Genomic DNA, 23,957 nt, shown 5'->3' with positions numbered 1-23,957 from the left:
CCAAATTATCTTTAGATAGATAGTTTTTTCTTTTAAAACTAGTCTTTCCCATTTTGTCAATCTGACAATTCTTGCATAGACCAACATCAGGTTTCTTCAAACTAGGAATACGTCTTACTTTCCTAAATTTTCTTATTTTCACCATGTTATCAAAATTTACATGACATATCCTTTTGTGCCATAAAAAACTTTCTTCAATTTGAGCAATAAAACATGATCACTCACCAAGATTAAGATAAAACAACTTACCTTTTGTTTGTTTGCCTGATCCAATCAATTTTCCTTTGACATCCAATAGTCTTGCCTTGCCATGCATGAATTCCACCTTGAATCCAATATTGATTAGCTATGCCACACTCAACAAATTATGTTTAAGTCCTTCAACCCATTAGGCATTATCAAATACAAGTTCTTTGGTTAATGAGATTCAACCTCTTCCTTTTATGCAAGAAGGTCCATTGTTTCCAAACCTTACACTACCACAATCATAGTCTTCAAAGTGTTCAAACTTTGTTTTGTCACCAATCATATGATGTGAACGTAAATTGTCTATGATCTATGTATCATTCTTTCTCACATGAGAGATAAGTACCATCTTATCTTCTTCATAATCATCGGATTCATCTTTCACAGCAATGTAAACAATTTCATCTTCACTATTGTCAAAATCCTTAGCCATAAAACATTTTTTCTTACCTTTATCCTTGAATTATTTGAAATCCTTCTTGCCATGCACTTGTGACCTTTCTTCTCATCCTTTCTTTTCTTGTTTGGGCACCTGGCTGCAATATGACCAATTTCTTCACATGAAAAATAGATTAGGAAAACTTTACCTTTGTATTTTCCTCTGCCTCTAGAATATTTCCTTGTAGGTAGAGCTTGTACAACTTCAAGATCAATGTCAAAACTTTCCTCTAATTCTTCTTCACTTTCTAATTGACTATCCTTTATCTTCTTTCCTTTCTCCTTAAGTGAAAGCTTGGCCTCAAATGCAAATTCTATATTCTTGGAAGATGGAACATAATTGTCATAGTTATCTAGCTCAAAGGCTATCAGTCTTCCTACCAAGGTATCCAAAGTTATCTTATGATTTGTCTCACACCTTCTTTCTTGTATTGTAGATACTCTAATTGCATAAATACGAAGCAATGTTCTAAAAACTTTACTTACAACTATTTCTTCCTTGGTCTCTCCTCTAGAAGCTTTGATTGCACTGACACTTTCTTTGATTCTTTCCACATATTTTGTAATGTTTTCATCCTCTCTCATTCTCATCTAATCAAATTTTCCTCTAAGGATTTCTTCTTTGGCTCTCCTCACATTTTCATCACCTCCATAGATATCTTTTAGCTTGTTCCACATTTCAAAGGCAGTTTTGCAATCCTTGATATCATCAAACTCCTCATAGCTAAGAGTAGATGCAATATCTATCATCATGGTATTATGGCTCTTTTTCTTAGTAATGTCACCAATAGATAATGTATGAGAAGGAGTTGTGTATTCTTCATCAAGGTATTTCAATCTTGAATCACCAATGGAAGCCAGATGAAGTCTCATGAGACCCTACTATGCTAAAAAGTTATCTCTGTTAAGCCTTCAAGTTTCTCTCTTGTAAGACATCCTAATCTTTAGCTTAGGTCCTTGAAACCCTTCCTGCAAGCACCAAAAGCTCTACTACCAATTTTTGGAAATATAGATGGAGTAACTAAGAGTCAAGGTGAATTAGTTATCCCAAAAACATTTCACAAATTCCTTAGATGTCTGATAAAACTATTTACTACTGTCACTTAGTAAAAATACTTAAAATGCTATAACTTGGTAAATATAGTGTATGTTAACTTTAACAAATCTTAAACATTCACGGTGGTTATCATGTAAGAAAAAAAGAAATAACATGAATACAAGAGACACCAGATTTAATGTGGAAACCCAATATGGGAAAAACCACCAAGTAACTAGCTACTAATTTTCACTCTTCTGAAGTGAGCCTTGTTAGGAGCCAACCTGGTTAAAGGTTACAAAACGCACTATTAGGTGTGACCTTGTTAGAGGATTTAATCACCCTGTTAAGAGTGGCCTTTCAAGAAGTCTTAAAATAATTCAATGGAATTGTCACCTGGTTAGAGGATTTACACCTGGCTATTAAACCAACTCTACTAAGAGATTTTGGAATCACTGCTACAATGGTAAAAAAGTAACAATGAAATCATCTAAATGAGATGCAACTAAATTGTTGAATATAGATCTATGTTTTGCTTCACACTAGATCCTTCCTGATAGAATATAACTTTGCTACTCCTCAAGGATATCTAACCATCCTTCAAATTTTCTCACACTTTCCTTCTCCAAATAATCAATACACTTTCATACTGGCTCATACTTTAGAAACTTGACTTTACTTTACATTTATACCATTTAGATTATCAAGTCAGCTCAATTTCAACATACAATGACCAAAAAAACATTACCAAAATCGGCTAGAATTAATACTTTTAAATAATTAACTTTCATTTCTCAAATCAAAAAAATCCTTCGATGGCTGACCCTGCTCAGTAAACACTGATCCTAAAATGATTTCCAATGTTAACGAACAGAAGCTTGGTTAACACTGCAATCCTGTAAAATCTTTTGGAAACTAAGTGAACGTGGTAAACACTAACTTTTGACCAACTTTCCTTCGATGCTTGAGTGAGCTCAGTTGACACTATCTATGTAGAGTAATTTCCAAGAATGCTCGGTAGGCACAAAAAATTGCTTTCCTAACCAATTGTGCTTGGTAAGCATTGTTTGCCAACTAATATGATATTTGTGTAACATCAAAGACAACACACAATTAGACAATTGTACCTAATAAAATTGTCCTCCTATCTTCAAAATTCCTAGCCTCAAATTTCTCTATTCTCACTAGCCTAATAAGTTTTACCCCTTTAACACTTTTGCAAATACCCTCTTCTCAGAATTTCAAATTGATCTTTCTGAGAAATGTCTATAGCACATTCTCTTAACAAGACTTCATTATGTTTGGCATATAAAATAATGATGCAATTAATTATGAAGGGAATCAAGGATTAACTAGAAGTGGTTTCATAATACATCATAGTCCTTTTCAATCATGTCAAACATAGGAGATCTTTCCCAAAATCACAATGAAAAGTTACAGTAGATAGAAAAAGTTTTTAAAATTAAAATTAGACCACCATGAAAGTACAACCTTTAATGTGGACATGACTAAGGTGATGTGGAGATGAAATTTGGAAATTAATACACTTTCTCAGGCCCCCATTCAATTTTGACAAGTGTCCACACTTCAAAATTTTGGCATAGGAATGAGAAACTGGCTTAAGGCTTATACAATATATTTAATGTAGTATTATATATAAATATTGAAACCTATGCGCTAAAAATGAATAAAGAGTAAAAATGTTGTACCTAAAATTTTTAGAGAATACTTTTTGCATGCAAATTGATGAGGTGGAAAAGTTTGGTGACTGCAAAAAAGGTGCTGATGGTATGTTTTATTAAAATTGGTAAAAATAGAATTTGTGGGTGATGTGGAGTGTGAGTAGATGATAGATAAAGAAGTGAGCTAAGTTGATATGAAGAAAAAGAAAAATGAATTAAAGAATAGATCCTAAATTAAATGAGGTTTTATTATGAGTGCTCTTTGAAGGTTTGTCATGGTACAATTGCAGGAAGAAGGTTTGCACCCTTCGCTATAGGAACTGTTTCTGTTGGAGCCGATAAATTATTTAGTTGGAACTATTGCAAGAACTCATCTTTGATCTATGGTTTATGATAGAGGGACAACCTATGGAAATTTAAAAGAAATTTGAACAGGATAGGATGAATGGTTGTCAGCTAGACTACTCCATTGTCTAATACATATTAAATTTCATAAGGCCCTAGCCACTGAGTCTACAGCTTCCTTGGATTCTCTTTGAAATGAGAATTGTATAGGAGAGCCCAATCTCCTGCTTCGAATTGTTTATTATTGATATGTGTTTCATGCCACTTCTTTCACTATTGTTAAATGATCTCTATTCTTTCCAAAACTATCTTTCTCATTTCATCCAGTGAGTTCAAGTGGAGAAATCTCTCTTCTTGTGCTATAGGAAGAGTAATGTTAAATTCCAAAGCAATATGTAGTGTTCTATGTTCAAATTCAATAGGAAACATTGTTGATTTTCCATACACAAGTTCAAATGGAGTAAATCCAGTTGTTATGTTCCATGTAGTTTGGTATGCCCAAATAGCTTTAGTTAACCTACTAGTCCAATCCTTCCTATGTATTTGCATTGTCTTCGTCAGAATGGCCTCAATTTCTCTATTGGTGACCTTTGGTTGCCTATTTTCCTAAGGGTGATAAGGATTGGATTTCCAATGCCTTATGTTGTATTCTTTCATAAGTTCAGTGATCAAGTTTGATGTGAGCTGGGCACCTTGATCTGTGACAAGTTCTCTGGGAACTCCATAGCATGTGAATATTTCCTCATATAAGAATTTAGCTTCTTTCTCATTGCTTGCATTTTTCATTTCCCTTGTTGGGACTCAAAATTGAACCCCAATTTTGAGTACCATTGAGAAAATTAAGCTCTATAAATGCTTTTAAATGCATCTGTACCCAGCTATTCATTTGAAGCCTAAGAGGTGTTCAATGTTTCTAACACCTTCCATTTAGTATGTCCACTCATCCCATAAGGATAAATTGTCATTCTGAGTTATTTCATGAAGTCCATTTTTAAGCAATTGTCAATTCTACATTTTTGCCAAAGTGTCAAATAGCGATAGGAGGTTATGTTTGCAATTGAATATCTCACACCCAGTAATGTGTTATGACTCATTGCTTTCAGAGTGTCTAGTTTCCATACCAAAGAGTCTATGTTTTAGATTTTGAGTCATTCTAGATCCATTTGACTAGGTTTTCAATCCCTGAAAGTTGGTCTTTTAATGTTCTCATGCTGATGCAATTGGTTCTAAATTATGAGAAGCCCTATTTGACTTGTTGTAACTTTGACCCAGATGATCCAAATAAGAAAATTCCTTTTACATCATATTCTAGGGGTCAAATACTTTCTACATTCCTAATTTGAGTTTAAGATGAATCTGTTTTATCAGTTTTCAAACGTGATTATGTTTGCAATATATAAAAGTTCACTGGTGTCATAAAATGCAGATTGATCAGTAGCCCTATTTTTGATGTCATATCTCAAAATCTATGATAGATGAGATTTAATAGATTGTACCACTATGTTGTACTATGAAAATACTTCAAGTGTGCTGATTTCCAAGTCTTGATGAATCCATCTGCACACTTTTCTAGGTCAATTCCATTTGCAAAAAATGCTTTCTGACATTGTTTCCAGTCCACAAAATTCAAGTAGCCCACTTCAACCACTTTCCATTTACATCCTATTATTCATCATGAGCCCAAATCCCAAAGTGATCCAATGCCGTAGTTTTTGTTTCCCCAAGTGTTAGTTTACCCAGTTTTCAAAGCCAAACCTGAATGTGATTTGTTATTTTCTAACATGTTTTCATGTAGGTAATTCTGAGAGGGCAACTTGGACTGTCAATATCTTTTGACTGAGAATTCATCATGAGATGAGATCTCAGAGCCTAGTCAGGTGTTTTTGTCAATTATTAAAGCTGGTCCAAGGACCCTCTGGCATTAAATTGACAGTCTACAAATTAATGGTAAAATGAGCTTTAATTGATGGTTTAGTGATTGAACTTGATTCTAATCAGTCTAAGATGATCAATGGATCAGTTTAAATGATTAGGTGTTTGAAAATAAATTTTTTTTGGCCAGGCTCATTCAGGGGCCCAACTAATTTCACCTAATTGATAAAGCATTACAGTAGTAGAACTAGCAATTGCAAGAGAAGCTGGAGCAATACAAGATCTTCAATTAGTTGTGGAAATTTGTCTTACTTTGGTAAGGAAAAACCATGGGCCAATTTGGAACTTATGTGCTACTTCTTGGTTTCTCTCTAAGCTACTATGATGAAGAATCAGTTGGCGAGTTAATTCATGCTTGGAAAGAGATTAACTTAGCAAATCAATATCAAGACTTAGCAAAGGTCTTTGGGAAGAAAGTCCCAACATTATCTAATCAAGAAGAATTTATTGCATCCTTTCCCATCACAAATGTGAAATAGATCATAGGTTTAAGAGAGAGCACTGAAAGAGGGTATAGTGAGATCATTCAAGAATTTCAACATGAGGAAGCAGTTTTGAAGACTTTGAAAGATGCTCTTTCTAGTTGCACAGAAAAGTTCAGTTTTAGTGGGCAATTTGATTGGGATGCACTTCTACATGAGAATAACTAGTCTATGTCTTTTGCTTCTTTACAACTCCCATGGCTTCTAGAACTAACCAAGACAAGTTCTATTGATCTAAATGGAGTGCCAGATGGTATTTTTTCTATCTTTGCTAGAAATTGTTCTACAATGCAGTAATGTGCATTAACTACTATTGTGTACTAGCTTGGCTATAATAATATTTTTTTGAAGGATAATCTTATTGCAAGTGATGAAAAAAGGTTATTGAAAAGAGTTTGGTAGGAAGCAGGGGAGGTGTCCATGAGGCTGTAGCAGTTTAAAAGACTTTATATTGAAGAACGCAGGAAATTAAAGATAAGAACCTTGTAGCCTCTGGTCAAATAGCAAGCAGTAAAGATTTATCCAATGATGGAGTGTCAAACTCATCTTCTAATAAAAAGATGAAAGAATTCATAGGTAGACCATTTTAGTGTTTACCACCATGCCACCATCAGTATTGTGGGTAGCCAGTACCTGGGCTCACAAGCCATTACTTGTCAATGCCAATAGTGTCATTGATGTTGAGTCTACTGCAAGGACAAGTACTAGCGATTCAACCATTCAAGGTGCAATTGAGATCTTTCCCCCATCACTTAACCATTTCTTTACTATGTATAAACTACAACACAAGGACACTAAATACAAGTTGTAGGTAAAAGGGTTGAGTGCTTGTGCTTTACATGGCAATCTTAACAAGCTAGAAAGAACCAATCAACTTGTGAGGTTTAGGAAAGGGGAAGTAAAAGTGATCATTAAAAAATCACTCCAAATATCCCATGCAAAAAAAGAGCAGACACCACATAAAGACGGAGAAGCCCATGGAAGAAACAAGGTGCAGATCAGAGGCAAAACAGTGAAACATTTATCCCACATGCGTGGTGTGGTAGATTTCTTTGCCTTTAAATATAAGATCCTTCACTATACATAATTTCTTCAAGACTATGGGATTTTTGAAGCTGCGTACACATGGTGGTGTCTGTGGTCAACACAAAAATTCGGCAAATTTTGACCAAACCCGACAGGAAAGGTTTCCATGTGGCAAGCATCGTATGAGTGAAGGATGAAATATTGAGGTTTTTTGATGCAAGAGGAAACCTTCCAGTGTATAAGCATAAAACAAATTTTTAAGGGGCCCGATGTTACGCTTAGCGTATGATCATAAATGGTGTAAGGTCATAAAGCTAAATTTGGTGATTTATGATGCTACGAGAAAGTAGTCTAGCATATGGTCAAAAGGAAATAAGAAAAGGGATCTCGATGCTACGAGAGGTTTGAAATATTAATAAAATATCAATAAGTTTGTGTTGGCATATGAACGTAAAATAATTCTAAAGGTTCAAGGTGGTACGGGAACCTAATGGTGAGATTATTTAAATGATTAAAGGATTAATATAGGGAGCAAGAATTAATTAATATTAATTAATTAATTAAAATAATTTCAAAAAGGGTGATGGCAAATGAGGAGTTGACAAGTGGTGTGGGCAGAGATAAAATGAATATAAAAATCAAAATTAATAAAGATGTTCAAACGTATGATTTTCAGAGTTGAAAGATTTGATAGATTTAAATGTTTTATATAGTTTTACTATATGAACATTTTAAATTTTTAAATTTTAAAGTTGTTAAGAGTCTGGTAGCCTAAATTTCAAATGGCCACCACAAGGACATTTTTTCTTTGAAATGGGCACTTCAATATACCGTTGGAACTGGGAGGAGATAAGTTTTCCAAATTTGGGGTCAAATTTTGCACAAGTCTTCACTGGATCGCTCTACAAGAAAATTTGTGTTTTCCAAGGTATTCTCAGTAGAATAGGTAGAATTCATCATGGAGCATCAAAATTGGTTGGGAACAAACGTTGAAGTCTGTTGAAGCCTAAACGATTCTAAAAAAGGTTTTCATGCCTTTAGAGTTCAATTTTAACGTATTTTTGATACTGTTTTGAGTTCAAATTAGACATTAAAATTAGTTATGATTTCTATCAAATATCTAAGATATTTTGTGCTTTTGAGAGCCAAAATGATGAAGATTTGATATTTAGTTGCAAAAAGAGATTAGAGACATTCTTTTCACTACTAGGAGATGGAATTTCAAGTGGACACATTTCAATTGCAGAAAAAATCCAAGAATTCACTTCTTCCTATATCTTTCTCTTTCTTTCTTCATTGTAGGGGTTCCAATTTTGATGTATTCCCATCAATAAGACACCACATTTTCTTTAGCAATTTCTCTTGTATGAACAATAGTAGGAAAGATAATACAACAAGTTCAGATCTATTAGGTGTTTCTATGTTTTGATTTCATGCATATGAATGTATTATTTTAAGGAAATCAATACAAAGGATAGCAAGTGTTGACTCTCATTTTAAATCTTGTCTCCTTCATCGCTAATTTTTAATGTTTTATGATCTTTGAAAAAAGAGCCTAGGTCATAGTTGCAGTCCATTAAGGCTACATGTTGTTTCATTGTTGCTTATAATTCAAGGAGTTATGTAAATGCTTCAAGGAAATCAATAGGGTTTCAAGTGTATTGAGGAGGATATCAAGTACGAATGAGATTTAGATTGAACATAGATGTCTATTGACAAGGTGAATGGATAGATTAGATATTTGAAGATACAAATATGTCTCAGGTATTCGTATATATGTATTTGTTTCATAGAATTTCCCAATGGATTAGGCACTGATCAATTATTGGATTAATTAGTTCTTATTGTTTCATATTTGGGGCTTTGTTGAACACAACATTATTAATCAAATGCTCTTTCCCCTTTCATGATGAAGAGCTGAAAAGTATAACCCTCACTCAGCTTATGAATTGCATTTTTTTGCATTTAGCTACTACACATCTATATTATTACATGAGTTAATAGGAGAAATAAGGGTTAAATCTACTTCATAGATTTAGGAATATTTTTTTTGCACTGGTACCATATTAATTGAATCTGAGGTCCACCTGCCTAGGTTTTGTAGAGCCTGAAGTAGAAGAAAGGTCTAGCCTTATAGTTGGCCTGGTGTCAGAAATGGCATGTTAAGGATGGGAGTTAGCTATCCCTAGATGTGTCTTATTCTCATCAGGGTAATTTGAAACCTATAGCATTTCAAAACACCAACAGCCCTGACTTCCACCCATTTAGTTAAATAGTCTATGCATACTAAGATGTAGGATTTTTCATTTGATGATGGGTCAACTAGACCTATGAAGTTCATACCCCACTTGTCAAAGGGTGTTACAACAATCTATGGATTGAGTGGCATCTCATTTGACTTGATTGGTTATCTCATCCTCTAACATTTGTAACACTTGGTTGTATAATTTGTTGCACCCTTATGTAATGTTGGCCACTAATATCTAGTTGTAAGTACCTTCAGTGTTATTCTTTTTCCTACAAAATGGCCTCCACATGGTTTGTCATGATAGGCATGTAGTATATCTCATCGTCCATGACATATCTCCTGATGATCTGATTTGGTCTAGTATAGAAGAGATTATTATCTATCCTTGAATAATGAAAACTTTTCTCTATGAGCTTCCTCCTATCTTTGTGAGAGAAGTGTGGGGGCATTCTATTTGCAGCAAGATAGTTTTCTATGTCTGCATACCATGTTGTATGAGTTACTATGTAGAAAAAATGCTCATCTAGAAATTTATCTTCATTTGGAGTCAGATCTTCATCAGCAATGTGTAGTCTTGACAAATAATCAACAACTACGTTGGACTTGCATGGCTTATCAACAATAGTAATATCAAACTCCTGCAACAACAAGAGCCATCTTGCTAATCTACCAATTATAGAAAGTTTGTTCATTAAGTACTTTGTAGTTGGGTGGTCAGTATGAACAAAAATAGGATATCTAGTTACATAATGTTTGAATTTGTTCAATGCATAAACTACAGCTAAAAGTTCTTTCTCAGTTATTGTGTAGTCTAGTTCAGGACCATGAAGGCTTTTACTAATATAGTAGATTGCATTTTCAAAGTTAGCAAGATTTTGTCCTAACACAACACCTACAACATATTTTGAAGCATCAGTATGGATATGAAATGGAATTGACCAATCTAGTCCCTTCAAAATTGGTGTTGTGGTGAGGAGTTTCTTAAGTTGTAGGAAAGCTTCATTAGATGTGGGTGTCCAAATGAATTCAACTTTTTTAGTCAATAGTGTATACAAAGGACTAGCTATTTTGTTGAAATCTTTTATGAAATGCCTATAATAGCCAACATGACCTAGAAAAGATCTTACATCCTTTAGTTTTGTAGGTATGGGAAATGTTATAATTACCTCTATCTTAGCTAGGTCCACTTGTATCCATGTAGTTGATATAAAATGACCAAGCACCACTCCTTACTGCATGAGCATGAAACATCTCACTATTGAGTGATAGATTATGTTCTTTGCATCAGACAAGAACCTTTTCAAGATTCATCAAGGCTTTCTTAAAGGTGACTCCAAACACTGTGAAATCATCCATGTATATTTCCATGTAGTCATGTGATATATCAACAAAAATGTTTTTTACAACTCTTTGAAATGTCACAAAAGCATTACATAGGCCAAATGGCAAGACAAAATATGCAAAAGTACACCATGGGAATGTAAATGTGGTTATATCCTAATCTTCTAGAGCTATACTTATCTAATTATAACCACTATACCCATCAAGAAAGGAAAAATATTTCTTACAAGCCAGAGTGTCCAGGACTTTATCAATAAAAGTTAAGAAAAGTGATCCTTCTTGGTTGTTGTTTTTGTGGTTTCACAATGCACATCCCATTTAATCAGAATTGGGGACCCCCTACTTAATTTTTGGCTTTTTAGATCTATAGTCTGGGATCTGAGTCCTTTTGAAAAGACAAAAGGTACACTAGCACACCTAAATAGGTGCATTGATGTGCCAAGTACTAAGAAAGAAAATTTTAATTTCTATTGCATACTAGCATAGCTACACAACCAAACCTATGCAACACCATGGAGTTGGGTTCTATATAACCCTGGCCCCCTAGAGCTCCTCACTTGTTTCATTATCACATCCATCAAGGCCTCCTTACCATAGCTACAAAAACTACTAGGTGTGCTTCCTTCAGTCTTTTCCTACGAAGACATATAAAACACAAACTTTATAAACCTGAAGGTGTGTAGTAACACACCTAATTAGGTGTGCTATTGTGAACCTTCACAAGCATAAACCATTCTAAAAACATAAAGAAACACTAAAACACCATTTTTGAGGGTGCACACTAGAGTACCTGATTAGGTGTGCTAGTTCGAACCTCCAAAACACAAAGCAAAGAGCCTAAGTTAAACACAAGGTGCATATCAGTACAACCTATGAGGTACACTGATGCACACCTCATAATTTGGAATTTTGTTTAGAAATAGGTGCACCTAGTGCACCTATCAGGTGTTCCATGTGGCTTTCTAAGGGTTAATAGGGTTTTTTATGTTTTTTAAGTGTTTAACATTTAGGGTTTTAATCATGTTGTTAATAGGCTATCATTAATTTATTTTTCTTCAATTCTAAACTACTAGACATACTTTTTTGTGTAGATACAATGGCATCTTCCTCATCTTCCCTTGGTGAGAAAATGGCACTGAAACCAGTAGTGTTTAAGTTCTAGGGTGCTCTGACAAAATCAAGGTTTTAGGATGACAACTCGGAGATAAAAGATACAAATTTGGGACACACGAATTTGGAAGAATTCTTGAAGATATGCAACAAACTACTGAGAGTTCCCAATGATCTCCACACTTATCTTCTCAAGGCTTATCAATGCAACATCACACCCAGTGTCGGTGTAGTCTTCAAAACTTATTATGACACTTGCAAAATAGTTTTTCCCCAAGGATAGGGTTGTAAAGAGCATAATGGGAGAGATCATTCTAGATCTCTGATCCAAGAACATTAAAAAAGTGTTTAATCTCCCACATGTAGATCAGTTCATTAGGTAACCTATGAGCAAGCAAAGAGGTGGTACCAAGAACACATTGAAGAGGCTTTTGAGATTATTCAATCATCATACCTCATAGAGAAGACTCCTCTAGGAAAGAAAATTGGCAAAGTGGACATGACTAGAGGATACATGAAGGAGGATATGAGATACTCAATCATACTCTTGAGTAATGCATTTGTTAGTGGCCAGACACTTGAAAATCTTCATGGTGCACTTTATTGAAACAATAAAGAAAGTAATCCCTTTCACAAAAGGTGACAAAAGGTGATCAAGAAAGTAAACCCTTTTCCCATCAATTCCCGAACCTATTCTAGAAGAGGCAGAAGAAGAGGGTGATAAGGATGAAGAGGATGATCTACCTTTGAGTCAGATGACCTAGCTAGCTAGGCTATAGAGAAAGAATGGAGGAGAAGTTCCATGATCACATTGTCATCTATCCCTGATGAACCTATGCATACCACTACATCATAGGATGAAATGTTATAGTGGATAGATGTGTAGGATGTAGAGGGCACTGATGTCTTTAAGATGTCAGATTTTGACTTTGTGCCCATGGGTACTGAGTTGGTTGGGGACAAGATCAAAGACACACCAACAAATCAACCACAATAGAAGGATTGGAGTCAAATGCCCCTTGAACAAAGAGCACCTGAGGTAGTTTTTGCATCCCAATTATAGGTCATATTTTATGTAGACAAGGGATCAACTACCCCTCTTCCTCTAGGTACAAAAGTTGAATGGGTCCAAATGGAGCATCAAGAAGAGCCATAATAAGTGTACACCAAGGAAGTATCAAAAGAAGGATGGGAAAGTGAACAACCATAGCAAGCTTCTTAGGACACAAAGGCGAGGACTATGGACTCCACTAAAATAAAGACTCCCAGTGTGGATCCCTCACAAGAGGAGAAGACTCTAGAAAGGAGTGATAAGTGAAAAGGCATTGCAAAACAAAATCCTTCATTCTCTAAAGGAAAATCCCCAATGTAGCATATTCCAAGGTGGCTCATAAAAGAACTTATAAGAAACAAGAAGCAAAAATTCACCACTAAAGAGGAGGATAGAATGGAATTGATAGAAGTTATGAGGAAGCCTAATTCACCACCAAAGGATGCAAGAGAATTAGCCTTCATCACAAGTGATAAGAGCCAGGACTTGTTTACTCACATAGCAATCCCTCCCCTAGAATAAAATGTTGAAGAGTTGACTCCTAAGGATTATCAGATCCAGGAGGTCATGCATGGGAAGCCAACCTTGGAAATTGTAAAGCTGATGGTTACAATAGGGATGAAGGAAGTTTTCATGAGCCTAGAATAGGATGGGGTGGAATTGATAACACTTTGGTGATAGAGAAAAATCCTTAAGGGATATTTGTGCAAATTTTTTGGCCCCTTGGATCCTGCTAACCGTAAAGAAGCTCTAAATGTAGCAATTCAGAGAAGGGATAGGGGAGCAGTTTAGTTGGACCCATTTTTGAATGTTTGTCAATAATGGCAGGATAGTGTTGAGGAGAAAGGCATTTTGATTATCCTAGGGAATCTTAAATTATTGTATGATATGCTCAATTAAAATAAGTTAGTGGAAATTTTGTATCAAGATTTTTATTTAATGGATGAAGTACATACCTGGGGAAAAGACTTGTAGGCATTACAGGAAATTAAAGGCCAAAGGTACCAAATGCTAATGGATGTATATATGATTGAGGAATTAGATAAGATATATGGTTGGATAGAGAAGATTGTAGATAGTAATAAGGTAATGGAAACATTACATGCAGAGATCCACAGGCTTAAGGACTAAGCCCAAGAGGGAATTTTTAAAGCTGAGAGACATTCTAGTGATGCATGCTTGGACATTTTTGAGGATGATGCATGGAAAAAGCTAATACCAGTAGAAGTAGTAGTTTAGATATTTTGAAAAACTATGGATGAATTTTCTAATGATGAGGATATCCGACAGACATTTAGAATGGAAGAAGTTTTGTTAGAGCTTGATATAAAACTCAAGGATTTTGTAGAAAGCCATATAGAAGTGGATAACTATAGGCAAAAAGTAAAGGATAAATATAATGCCTTAGATTTACTAGATGTATCTTGTGTCACTAAAATAATATATAAATTCAAGGGAAAATATCCTAAAATAGCTCTAGGATAAGGGGGAACAAAACCCAGATGCCAGAATTTCAATTTTTACACTTGGTGAAATTTTGCATTTTGTGGCCTCTAAGTTGCATTGCTACACTAGGTGTGCCTAGTGCATTGGTGTAATTTTTGCAACAGTGTCTTGGAAGATTTTCAAGAAGTTAGAGGTATGTTGACAGTTAACTATCAATTTCAAAATTAGAGCTTTACATGCATAAAAAATGCATTCTGACAGTAGTTTAACTTTGACAAATGCCTAGTAAAGATGGAGCTTCTATTTTTAGCACTTCTAGACACTCCTACATTAACTCAAGGCTCTCTTCTTCTTATTTTCTCATGATTTATTTATTTTATAACATGTAAAGGCTCATTCATCCAATTAATGATATAAAATGGATGGATTCCTACTTAGCACCAGTTAGATTGATAGTTCGTACATAAATAGACTTGTTTTATTAGTTTAAAGTATATGATTGTATAACTATATCTCTCATTCTCAAAATAAATTGAGGAGATGATTTCCTATAAATATAGGATTGTAATATGTAAGGCCACCATTATTTTGCAATGATATATGCTTTTGGTGCTCACATTTGGAGTGTAGTGATTCTTGCCTAAGTGTGTTATATTTTTTGAATGTATGTTCATGGAATGTGATTGAGCCAAAAGTTTATTACATTATTTTTGGTTTTGTGATCTTTTAATTCTCGTGTTTGCTATAGTTTTATGAATTCCATTTACCTATCTAGTTTGGGAAGAGATCACCTATTTTGTTCTTGCATAACTTTTTGTCTTGCATGAGCACACTTTCTATGGCCTTGTGATTTGATGAAAAGTGAAGCATATTATAGTTTCTAAATTCCCATCGATGATTGCATCAGTGGAATTAAGGAAGTGCTACTCATATTTTCATTGGTTAACTACTAATTTCTTCAAAGGCTTAACTCATAGACACATTGTTTCCATAGTTTATGTTCATTAGGATTTTATTTTCATGTTATTTGCTTAAACCTCTTGTCACCCTACCTTCATTATTTTCTTTTCTAACCCCTTGTTAAATTAGGAATTCATATTAGTTGCATTTTTAGATTACATTCATCATAAAACACAAAAATACAAAATTATAGTTCTTTCTATGTTTTATTCTTTTGAAGCAGGGAACAGATTTTGCATCTCATCAAAAGTTATCAGAACCAACAAAGGCCTCCTTGTGAGCATGCACATTTATCTTCAACTCAGTAGATTCTACTAGGTCCCAAGATCACCAAAAACCTTGGATTTGATCCCCATGATTGACTTTTCAATAGAGGAGTTCGAAAGGATTCCTATCATTAAGCATTATGCAAAATGATAGCTTAGCAAAAGTGGCACTAGAAGGAGGGGCTTAACCTCTGGTGTAGAAGAATTTTTTTGCCAAAACTTTAAAATTTTGCAATTTTTACAAGTTCTAAAATTCTCTAACTTTTTGAGATTTGGAGATGTGTTGTTGTGCTACTTGCATTGCTACGCCTGTTGTGTTGGTGCACCAAATTCTAGAGATGCACCTTATTTGTGAGAAAGTGCACTTCTACAAAGGTGTGTTTTTTCTAGAATTGAGGCAAACTGGAAGAACTTGATCTAGAATCCCCATTTTAGTGAGCTTTAAGATCTTCACCAAGTGCACATAAGTTTTGCAAGCTTACCAATTTCCATAAACCTCACAATGACAAAGGAATCCCTTAAATTCTACCACTTCCATTTAACCTTTCATCATCTTCTTCAACTCTGTCTCCACAACAACCACCTGGTCGACCACTAAATATTCCAATAGTTCCACCTCCACAACAACAACCATTAGGTCCACCAAATCCTCCAATGGAATTTTTCACAAATGTTATAGACTCGCCCATCAACTTGACGAGCATACTCAATGATCTTCCAAAGAATCCTAAGAAGTTTTGCCCAAGGTTCATTTATGGAGAGACATGAGATTTTGAAGATCACACCAAGGTATTCAAGGAAATTTTTAATTGAAAGCATATTGCTAACGAGAATGTGGTTCTTCACTTATTCCCCTACTCTTTAGGGGAATTTTCCTTTAATTGGTATGTTAATCTACCACCTAGATGTATCAAAGATTGGGCTACTTTTAAAATTTTTTCTTAGAACAATTCAAGACATTCATCAACCCAGCTATAATACATCAACAATTCAGATCAATAAAAAAGGATCCAACTGAGGTAGTGTCATGCTTCAACTATCACTTTCACATGGCATACCGCAAGTTGGAAATGCCATACACTATACCATTTGAAGCTACTATTCAAATTTATCTGAATGCTATGGACCATCTTACTAATTTTTTTTAGAAGACTTCTAACAATAGATATCAATACATTGGATAAAGTCTTTGCAAAAGCAATTACCTTCAAAAAGAAAGTGAATCTTAATGGAGGAGGATTGATCCTTCCAGCTCAAGCTATTACAACAATGGAAACACATCCTATCAGAGCACCTATGATTCCTAGCATTAGGATATATGGGAAGAATATTCATAATTTCCTAATTGATGCAAGAGCCTCATGTAATGTAATGCCACTATTGATAGCACAAAGGTTGGGAGTTACTCCTCAACCTTCCAATTGAACAGTGGTACAATTGGATAAAATAGAGGTGAAAGTCATTAGTGTGTTGAAAGATATTTGGATACACTTAATAGTTGACCCTCAAATTCAAGATGTCATTGATATACATGTGGTTGATATACGGAAGACATATGGACTGCTATTAAGTAGAGAATGGATGAAATGCCTAAGAGGATAGTTTTCTACCAATTTTACTCAACTATGGTTACCATGGAAAGGGTTGAACAATCAAATCAAGATAGATGCAGAGAAAAAGTTAAAAATAATGATGACAGAATATAATGCTCTAAATGAAGTGACATTCCTAGAATTAGATTTAGGCTTTTACAAATTGATGGCTTTTTCAACCAAAATATTGAATGATCAAAATGAAAAGTCCAAGATTTCAATCCCAAAGCAAGAGGTTGTAACACAATTCATAGACAACATGGTGTCTAATTCATAATGTTTAGGAGAAGAAGTTGACTAAGTATCCTACTTCTCCTAGGATTTTTTTGATTGCATAAAGTTAGCCATTTAGAGTTCGAATGTTCATCATGCCAAGAAGCAGTTGCTAAGGTTTAACACAATTATGGGAGTAAAGAGTGGTGAAATTCCAAAAGACCAACCCGTAGAAAATCAAAGTCCTATATAAATATTTGAATCTATTGAAAAGATTGGAGAGGAAATTGAAGATTTAAATCTATCATATAGTGATACCTCTTTAGATGGTGGAGGTTTTTCTTCTCCTCCACCAAGAATTATTAAAATTAAAATAAGAAGATACTATGTAAAAGGTCAAGGATGGACTTCAATAGTCATCCATCCAAAACCCAAAGTTGACAAAATTAAGGAGTTGATAGGGAAAATTTAGGACAAACAAGAAAAACATACACTCCTAATATCAAGAAATAAAAATGGAAAATCACTAAGTCCACCCCACGAAAGACTACAATGGAAACCTAAGAGGCAATCCTTCTAGGCCCAGGTGAATGAGAAGCTGAGGAAAAATAAGCATAAAGTTAGAAAGCCCAAGGAATATTTGATATGGACACTTCACTTCGAAAATTCCAAATGCAAATTAAGAGTCAGTGTAGGTATTGAGTTAGTCAACCCAAAAGGTAAGTCTTTCTATGTTGCATATAAATTATAGTTTAGATGTACTAATAATATTGTAGATTACAAAGCATTGATCTGAGGACTTCTTTTCACATTGGAGAAATGGATTACATCTCTCATAGTCGAAGGAGATTTTTAGTTAGTGGTAAGACAAGTGAAATCATTATACTCCTACAATGATAAGAGGTTGTTTGCTTATAGGAGAAGGATATGGGGATTTAATGGATGATTTTGAAGCTTTGAACATAAATTCCATTCCAAGAAGGAAAAACATGGTAGCAGATGCTCTCGTTATTTCATCTTGTGCATTACAACCAGCTGAGAGAATGAAATTAAGAATATTTTTAGTTGAATTGGTTGATGTTCCATCTATTCCATGCAATATCACAAACTTCCAAGTCTTTTAGGATGATCAACATATTCTTGAATTTATCATGTGCAATGGCTACTTTAAAGGGCAAGAAATTCATGACACTCTAGATGAAAAACCTAAGCATGATGCACTCAAAGATGAAGATGAGATCCTAAACTTAAAAACCAACACTATTCCTAAGAGAATGGTTGAGTTGGAGTGCATTTTTTATCATGACGAATTAGCAATTAATAGAAGAATGGTCAAAGAAAAAGGAATCAAGGAATGTGACTCATACAACTTAGGTATTTATGATGATCCTAGAATGGTAAGGATTGGGAAAGCATGCAATATACAAGAAAGGGAAGATATACTTAAATTACTTTTAGAGTATAAGGATGTCATTGCTTGGAGCTATGAAGAGTTGAAAACATATGATCCTAAGATTATTATGCACGACATTTTGTTGAAACCATATGCAAAGCCTTTCTATCAAAGGCAAAGACCTATTAATCCTATCATTGAACCACTAATAATGAAGGAGGTTAAGAAGTTACTCAATTCCAAGATCATTTTTCCCATTTTTCATTCTATGTGGGTAGCTAATTTGGTTCCTATGCAAAAAAATACTAGAGAGATTCATCTTTGCGTGGATTTTCATAACTTGAACCTTGTAAGTCAAAATGACAACTACCCTTTACCCTCACTAGATGAGGTTTTGAAAATTGTAAATGGTTCAAAGATGATGTCTTTCTTGGATGGATATTTGGGATATAATCAGGTAATGGTTGATGAAGAAGATAGACTAAAAACAGCCTTCATGACTAAATGGGGAACTTTTTCTTACAGAAGAATGCCTTTTGGGTTGATTAATGTTGGGGCTACATTTCAACAAGCCATGGATGACGCATTTAAAGGATTGATAGAGAAGTGTATAGTCATCTACATGGATGACTTAACTATCTTTTCAAAGGATCAAAGCACTAATATTTCCAATTTAAGACAAGTATTCAACAAATGTCATAAGTATGGCATATCCCTCAATCTTAAGAAATGTTCATTTGGGGTTACTAAAGGAAAGCTTCTAGGTCATATTATCTCTGAAGAAGGAATCTCCATTGATCTTGATAGAATTGAAGCTATCCTGAAGTTATCACCGGCTCATAGTTGAAAAGAACTTAAGTCTTTCTTTGGTAAGATAAATTTTGTGCAAAAATTCATAAGCAGATTTGCAAAGATAGGTTGTCCCCTTAATGATTTACTCAAAAAGGGAGCTAAAATAGAATGGGTTCCAGAGATCAAGAGATCATTTGAGGATATCAAAGTGACCATTTCCATGGCCTCATTATTGGTGAGTCCAGATTATGAACTCCCTTTCAAAATATACTCTTTTACCTCAAGATATTCATGTGTTGGGATTCTTATGCAGAAGAAAGAAAAGGAAGATGAAATGCTCATTGCCTTTATGAGTTGTCCTCTAAAAAATGTTGTGTTAAATTATTCTAACCTTAACAAATAGTCTTTTTCTTTAATCAAAGTGGTAAAGAAGTTCTGTCATTACATACTAATAAACAAGATATGTGTGATTGTGCCTAATCCAGCAGTTAAGACATTATTGATGCAAAATGAACTTGGTGAAAGATGAGGGAAATGGATGGTGATCCTTCAAGAATTTGACTTAGAAATTCAACCCATGAGATTGGTTAGATGTCAAGGATTATCAAAAATGATAGTAGATAACCAAATTGAAGATGAAAAGTAATTTAGATTTGACAGTGAAATAGATATGGAAGATCAGAAGAATATTGTAGTATCTCAAGTTGATATTGATCAGGGTATAGTAACAGATGTCTAGTACCAAGATATTGTTTACTATCTTTTATAAAATTAGTATCCCAATTGGATAAATAGTTCACAACATAGGGGACTTAAAATGAAGTGTGAATCCTACATGTTACATGATAGAAAATTATACAAAAGGAAATATGAAGGAATCTAGCTAAAATGCTTGGAATGTGAGGAAGTAAAAGAAGTTCAGGAACAATTCCACAATAAGTATGGTACAGGGCATGGTTCGGCATAAGCAACTGCTTGCATTATTTTAAGATCAGGTTATTTTTAGCCCACTATATTCAAAGACACTTTTGAGCATGTACATACTTTTCATATTTGTCAGACTAGTGCTAATAGAGAAAGACATCTTGTGATGCCATTACAACCAGTATTCAAGACACGCACCTTCACAAAGTGGGGGCTAGATTTTATTGGTCCAATCAATCCACCATCATCAACTGGACACACTTTTATTCTCATAACCACTAATTATTGTATGTGGTGGACAAAAGTAGAGACATCTAGAAACTACACTGCTAAGGTGGTAATGGACTTCCTAGAAGAACACTTTGTTACTAGATTTGGGATGTCATTCTCCCTAGTGTGTGATAATGGATCAGCTTTTGCATCATTATTCTTAACTCAATGGGCACTAGAAAATGAAGTTATCATCAAGTTGTCTTCAAATTATTACCCATAAGGAAATGGAGTAGTAAAATCTATGAACAAGAACTTGATCATGGTAAGAAGACATTTGTTGAAGGAGAATCCTAAAGATTGGCATACACAACTCAAATATGCACTATGGATAGATTGAGTTAGAGTGAAGAATGTTCTGGGGAAATCTCCATATCTACTCATTTACAAACAAGAGCTAGTATTTCCACTTAACCTCAAGATCAATATTTTGAAATTCACGAGTGGGTATGCTTAAGATGCGAAAAAAGTGCAAATCAGATTGATGAATCTTTTGGAGATGGACAAAAAATGGATAGCTACTTTAGAGCATATGGAAAAACATCAAGCTATCATCAAGAGGTGGTTTGACAAGCAGGCCATGATAAAGCCTTTCAAAATATTTGACCTTGTTCTACTCTGCGATAAGGTGAAAGAAAAGCTAGGCAACCATACAAAGTTTCAATGCTTGTGGATTGGTCCTTATCAAATTGTGGAAATTGTCAGAGAAAATAATTTTAGGCTAATTTCCTTATAGGGGGAATTGGTTATGTTTTTAGTCAATGGGAAATTTTTGAAACATTACTCTAAAGCCTAGAAGACCAAAAAAAAAAGTATTAGATGGATTTCATTTCTACAAGTGTGTTTGTTTTAGTTATGTGTTTACTATTCAGTTGCACATTTTCTTTCAATCATTTGTTTGTTTTCAAATTTGCATCAGTCTAGGGGATAGGTGCACTCAAGATCTTATTAACTACTCTTTTGGTTCCAGTTTTAGGAAGAGTTATTTCTTTGTCAAAACATTTTTACTAATTTTGTGTCTTATACCAAATGAGGAATGAATGTCAGTTGTAGTAATAGGGGACTTTCAGTCTTCAATTCAGGATTGTAGATCAACAAGTTACAACACTTTGCAAATTTAAAGATCAATTGTCTTAGGTGTTGTCGAACCAAGGTTGAAGAAAACAAGGTATAATTAAAACCCCATTAGTTCAAATAGAAGGGTCCTTTCGAAGGTCATTGTTTGGCATGAGAGTTTCTAAAAGGTTCTTAAAAGAGGAACACAAAGGATGTTCACAAAAGATTGAATCCAAGAAATGACACCAATGTCTTGGCCATAAAGTCTAAGAATGGTCAAGATACAAAAAGAAAATAAATAAGGAAAAAAGAATGGTGTTAAGACTAAAGGATTCTAAAAGGCCTAAATAGGGTGCAATTCAATAAATGGATATACACTCAAAATAAGTTATCCAATACCAAACATTACTTCATCAAAGAATCAAATGGAAACATTATGAATTACATGGAGCAATTATTCAAAGGATTACTAAGGAATTCAAATGAAAAGTGACAACCTACCAAGAGCCCTCAAAAATAATTCTCTCATCTGATCAAACAAAGGATTGTCAAACAACTTTCATAAAGAGTCGTGCCAAACAAGCCAGATGGGGTGGAAGATTGTTTCGAAGTTGTCAAAAAAATTTGATAGACTGCATTTTGAGATGTTGAAGGAACTAAATACACTGAACACACACTGAGCTTGGAGGTTTTAAATCCTAAATTTTTTACTTTGGAGTTACTCAAAATATGTTTGGAATATTTGGGATTTAGTTGAAGTTTGACACATGTCGAACAAATGTTTGTTGATGAAGAAATATCTTTCTCATGTCTTCCTTTTTATTGGGGCTATTTTTTGTGGTTCCACAATTCACACCCCATTTTGATTAGAAATGGGTACCCCCTAATTTATTTTTGGCTTTTTTGATCGCTAGTCTAGGATTTGAGTCCCTTTGAGATCTTTTCTAGTGCCCTAGTTCATGTCTAGATCATGACTGGAAAGCCCAGTAGTTGAGAAACAGATATCTTGGAGAAAATGAGTCTTTTGAAAAGAAAAAAAAAGTCACACCAATGCACCTAAAAAGGTGTGCTAATGCACCAAGTACTAAGGAAGAAAGTTTTTATTTTGGTATGTACTAGCACAGTTGCATAGATGCAGACCTATGCAGTAGCTTGGAGCCAAGGTTTATATAACCTTGACCCCCCCTAACCTCCACACATGTTTCATTATCACATCCATCAAGACCTCCTTACTAAAGTTGTACAAACTCTAGATGTTCTTCCTTCCATCTTTTCCTATGAAGATGCATAAAATACAAATGTTATAAACCTGAAGGTGTGTAGTAGGGCACCTAATTAGGTGCACTATTGTGCACCTTTGCAAACATAAACTATTTTTAAAATGTAAAGAAACACTTTAAAACCTTTAAAAAAAACACTAAAACACCATATTCGAAGGTGTGCACTAGTATACCTAATTAGGTGTGCTAGTGTGCACCCCCAAAACATAAGGCAAAGCACCTAAGTTAAACATGAGGTGCACATTAGCACACCTTATGAGTTATGCTAATGCAAAGCTTGTAATTTGGAATTTTTTTTAGAAAATAGGTGCACTAGGCACACCCATTAGGTGTGCTAAGTGTGCCATGTGTCTTTTTAAGGGTTAATAGGTTTTTTGTGTTTTCAAAGTGTTTAATGTTTAGGGTTTTGATCATGTCATTAATAGTGTGTCATTAATTTATTTTGCCTCAATTTTAGACTAATGGATGTACTTTTTTGTGTAGATACAATGACATCTTCCTCATCTTCCCTTGGTAAGAAAATAACACTGAAACTAGTAGTGTTTAAGTTCTAGGGTGTTCTAACAAAATACAAGTTTCAGGATGACAAATTGAAGATCAGAGATATAGATTTGGGACACATAGATTTGGGAGAATTATTGAAGATATGCAACAAACCCACTGAGAGGTCCCAAATGATCTTGCACTTATCCAGTCAGAGCTTGTCAGTGTAGCATCACACCCAATGTCAATGCAATCTTCAGAACTTATTATGACACTTGCAGAATATTTTTTCCTTGAGGAGAGGGTTGTAAGGAGCATAACAAGAGATATTATTCTAGATCTTTG

The sequence above is a fragment of the Cupressus sempervirens genome, chromosome 1 (genome assembly GCF_028749045.1).
Source record: "Cupressus sempervirens isolate cs-2001-9-10 chromosome 1, ASM2874904v1, whole genome shotgun sequence".
NCBI lineage: Eukaryota > Viridiplantae > Streptophyta > Pinopsida > Cupressales > Cupressaceae > Cupressus > Cupressus sempervirens.
The sequence above is the reverse complement of the archived record's forward strand: the minus strand, read 5'-3'. Positions refer to the sequence as shown.